Here is a 5,043-nt window from a genome sequence, read left to right as displayed (position 1 = left end):
AGCTACTTATTTTTTAATATTTTCTTTTATTATCAGTTATAGATAAACAGTCTCTATTGCCTTTGATTTTTTGTAAATATATATATATATTTTGTGCTGTTAAATTATTAAGGAATAACTCTTCTAGTAAATAATTATATTTGTTTCATCAGAGAATATAGCTCCACAGCAGTTTTGTTCTTGTAGATATTTTTATTTTTCCCTGACTATTGTGTAATAAAATATAACTTCTGGTACTGTGAAATGAATCTATATTCTTTTAGTCTCTAATTGATGCATGTTAGATTTAAAATTGTGAAGAAATGTATTCGTGATGAGTTCTCGAGAAATTTTGGAAAGAAAAGGCTTTAGAAAAGGACTCCTCTTTCTCTTTTAGTGTTAAGACTAAAGTTTGGAACCAAGTGACTTTCTGATAGAGAGGTACCTTTTACTGTAGAGGACTAATTTGGGTGAGAAGGGGGCTAGCTACTTTCATCTGGCCCTGGCCTAATTTTGAAGGCTCTAGATTCTTTTTGTTTCCTGCTATGGCAATCCAAGACATGCTTTAGCACATACGTGGACCCTCTCCTTTTTCTCTTGGAAAGGAGGATGCAGCACTAGGTAGCTGGACAGTGGAGGAAACTGCCAGTGAAGTAGGGTGGGTCCCAGCGTCACACGTAAACCAGTGGGAAAGGTTGGCTGGGAAGCCAAGAGCAGGTTTCCCTGAACATGAACTAAGGCTTACAACATGCTTGGGTAACTGCTACGTGCTCCCTCAGAAAGGTCTTGCCTCTTAGACATTTACTGTTCAGAGAACTAGTAATTAAGTTCCATGAAGGCTCACTGACTTTGAAGCCCAGTATTTAGATGACAGACTACACATTTTCCCCATTGACTTACATTGCTTCTAATTTTAAGCCATCTGCAAGAAAAATGGTTGACAAGTTAGGCTTTGTCAATAATTTACATTTCATGTAATTTTATACTTAGTAAGAAAGAGAGTTAACAAAGTATCCAAGCTTATAATGTTCATCTGAAACCAAGTAGGTTCCCTAGAACCAAAATAAACTAAGTTAAAATTACCACATGGGGAAGCGGACTTGGCCCAGTGGATAGGGCGCCCACCTACCACATGGGAGGTCCGCGGTTCAAACCCCCAGCGTCCTTGACCCGTGTGGAGCTGGCCCATGTGCACTGCTGATGCGCACAACGAGTGCCCTGCCACTCAGGGGTGTCCCCCCACGTAGGGGAGCCCCACACGCAAGGAGTGCGCCCCATAAGGAGTGCGGCCCAGTGCAAAAGAAAGTGCAGCCTGCCCAGGAATGGCGCCGCCCACACGGAAAGCTGACAAAACAACAAGATGATGCAACAAAAAGAAACAGATTCCTGGTGCCACTGATAAGGATAGAAGCGGTCACAGAAGAACACACAGCAAATGGACACAGGGAGCAGACAACTGGGGTGGGGGGGGGCAGAGAGAAATAAAAAAAAATTACCACATGAATCAGGCTAGCTTGCTTATGGGAGTGGGTATTAGGCTATATAAAATTGTCTAAGATCAGGATAGGAATGAAATTCCTAGGTGATGTGGACAAAAATCTCAAAGCATAGGCCAAGACCAGCAGTGCTGCTATCCCCAGCTATTTTGGCAAAAGCTGTAAAATACGATTCATGAATTCTCATTATCTCTATGAGGATGGAGGTGAGAATGAAAGACAAATGAGTAGATGTGTGTTTTGCTTCCACACAAAGCTTAGTTCCGTAGAATTTTTATATCCTAAATGTTCATATCTAATTGTACAATAGGATTGTTTAATTATCTTTGCACATCTGTCTCCCTCACTACTGTGTTACCCAGGCTTAATCATCTCCATATCGCCAGCACCTGGTGGAATTTCTAGCGCATACCTTGTTTAATGAGCTGAACTGCATGACTGTTATGGAAGTTGTGACTGAGTGTGCCTCCCCCACAGGAAGTAACATCTTGGCAAGTTAATGCCTGGAGCGGGACCTTGTGCGGCTGTTTGGGTGTGAGTCCTGGGTCCATCACTGCATAGTTCTGTGACTTCTTAGGCAAGTTCTTAGACTCTCTTAGTCTCAGTTTCTGACTGTGTAGAATGGAGACAATAGGGTTTATCTTGTTGGATTGCTGTGAAGAATAAAAAATATGTAATTAATGCCTAGCTCATAATGCTTAATAAATATTAAGTAGCTGTACATCATGACTACACTGACACTTTTAATAAGAGGAACTAAATAAAGAGAATTTAAAGTACTGATTTTCTTTTGAAAACCTCTGACATAACAAAATAGTATAATAAATGAATTGCTTCCCACTGCTAAATATACCCACCTCTCAATTTATGTCCACCCAGATATCAGCAATGGACTTGAAGACAACCCTCACGCACACTTTGGGATGCTCTTTCCGCACAGTTCCCTCCTGGAGCAATAGCCTTGAAGATTCCTGTTGCCTGCGCCGCCCTGAACTCTGATCTCTGCCTCTTCAGCTCAGGGCGACTGCCTTGCTCAGCTTGGACTTGAGCTTCATGAACTGCTCTCGGGAAACTGTCCCCAGGCAGAGAAGCAGGACCGTTGTGGGACTTACTTCCCAGTTCCCTTCCCCAGTGATCTAGCTCATGTCGCGTGTTGTCCACTAGCTGAAAAGAGTTGCCTCGTATATTTTGTGATGGTTAGAGGAGCTGCAAGCTGGTTTGGCTCTATAAAAAGTAAGACCCTTTGTTTATCACATAGCACCTTACAGGAAATTAAGTACAGTCTACTAATAGAGACGTGCCTGTTTGCAACATGTATGAACTGTCAAAAGATTCAATAAAATGTAAAGAATTTAAAATCATTATATAGTCCCATTTGAAATGTTTCATATTTTAATAATTAGAAACTCATGCTGTCACCATGTCTGAAGAGATCCTGCTAACTGACCTTTTCTTGCTAATCTTTGTAGTGACTCAAAAACTATAAGACCTGATTTGAACATTTCCTGGGTAGACAGGAAGATTTGTGTTCTATTATGTCCACGTTTTTTTTTTTTTTAGTGTGCTATAATTCTTTAAATAGGGTAATTTAGAATCATTTTCCAACAGGAGCTAGTTTTCTTGGACTCAGTTTTTTCATAACCAAAATGTCAATGAAATGATCAAAAAATACTCACAGGTCCTAGATGGAATGGGAAATACATTCATTCTCCCTTCACAGGGTCAGATGGTCGGTCTCCTCCCATTTCCGAGAAGGCAGTGGGAGCTGTGAGTTCACTGGTTGGAGATAGTCCAAGTGTTACTTCTCCAGCCCGAGGCAGTGAGTTATATGATGTTTGCACAAACATTCCAACTTAAAAATAAGCAACAGTCTTGAGTAGACATTTGTCCAAAGAACAAATACAAATGGCAAAAAAAACAAAAAACAAAACTCATGGAAAAAATGCTCAAGATCGCTTCTGATTAGGGCAATGCAAATCAAAAGGCACAAGGACTTATCATTTCTCACCTATCAGAATGGCCACTATTCCCAAAGACAGAGAACTCCAAGTGCTGGACAGGCTGTGGAGAGATAGGCACACTTCTTCCCGGTTGGCTGGTGGCAACGCAGGACGGTCCAGCCACTGTGGAGGACTGTTTGGCAGTCCCTCGAGAAGTTGAAAAGAGACTTGCCATGTGACCCTGGAGTACCACCACTGGGTCTCTAGCCAGAAGAACCAAGAGCAGTGCCACGAACAGACATCTGCACATCGATTTTGGCAGAGGCATTCTTCACGATTGCCAGAAGTTGGAAACAACCCAGGAGTCATTGATGGATGAGTGGAAAAACAAGCTGGTGAATTCACCCAAGGAAAAGTTAGGCAGCAGTAAGAAGAAATGAATTGTCAAGAAGAAGACAACGAGAATGACTCTGGAGGAGATTCTTTGAAGTGAAGCCAGCCAGACACAAAAGGGCCAATACCACAGAATTGTGTTATGATGAACCAATAGACTGTGTGACATACTGTACGATAAAAAAAATTTCTACGTAGCCAGTCCATTTAATTGAGAGTTGTACAGTTTTATTCAATTGTGCTTGCTTTTTCTTTTTAAATGATGGCTTTTGTCTCCAATTCTGAAGTGGACAAGAGAGAGTTAGAAATAATCAAGGCAATGGGAAGCCTCTGGCAGGATTGGTGGCACAGCCGCCGTGTCTGACTTTGGTCTCCTTTCCACCTCGTCACGGGCCAGAGGGAGACAGCAGCCCAGGAGCGCAAGTGGGTCTGCGCAGACCACACGGCCCTCCCCAGCCCTGTGTGGAATGGACTCGGGGTTCCGTCCGTCCCTTCCTGCTTCTCCCATGTCTGAGTGTGTGCATTCGCTCCATGTGAAACCAGACTGCAGGGCTCACGGTGTCCACCCCCCGTGGACGTGCCACTGTCCCGGGAAGCCGATGCTAGGATGGATCCTGCTGTGTGGTGAGGAGACGGGTGGGCCCCAGTGACTAGCCTGGGCTCCCCAAAACGGAAAGGACGGAGCAGCGGGCTCTGATCCCAGCTGGGTCTCCCCTGAGCTGGGGCCCGAGCTGCCCGCAGCCTTCCCAGGGAGCTGTGGGGGGACGTGTTGGCAGAACGGTGTCCAGGGAACAAGGCGATCCAGGAGAGGGGATGGACAGACAGCCGTGCAGAGGGACTTTGGCGGGCTTCTGACAGTTGAAGGGCCCAGGGGAAATGACCTCAGGAGGTGACCTCACTTCCTCGGTGACAGAACTTGGAACCCTGGTAACCAGGCACCCAGATTCCACAGGCAGCCCCTTCCCAGCTCACTTGGCAGGAGACGCTCAAGAGAGCAACATGTTCTCCTGCTGCGTGGCGCGACCCCGAGGCTCCAGCCTAGACCAAAGCGGGAACGAATCCCCTTGTCAGCGCTTCCGACATTGGCTCAGGCCTCAGCCACGGAGCCGCTGGCCATCGGCACCCAGGAGGCACCCAGAGGTGACACGGGGTGGCCCAGGGGAGCCAGTCAGCACAGGCCACCGCTGTGCTCCTCCTGGGCAGCCCCACGTCCATCCTCTTCCCAGGGTGTGGGG

Source organism: Dasypus novemcinctus, chromosome 13, assembly GCF_030445035.2.
Source record: "Dasypus novemcinctus isolate mDasNov1 chromosome 13, mDasNov1.1.hap2, whole genome shotgun sequence".
Taxonomy (NCBI): Eukaryota; Metazoa; Chordata; class Mammalia; order Cingulata; family Dasypodidae; genus Dasypus; species Dasypus novemcinctus.
Note: the sequence above shows the minus strand (reverse complement) of the source record.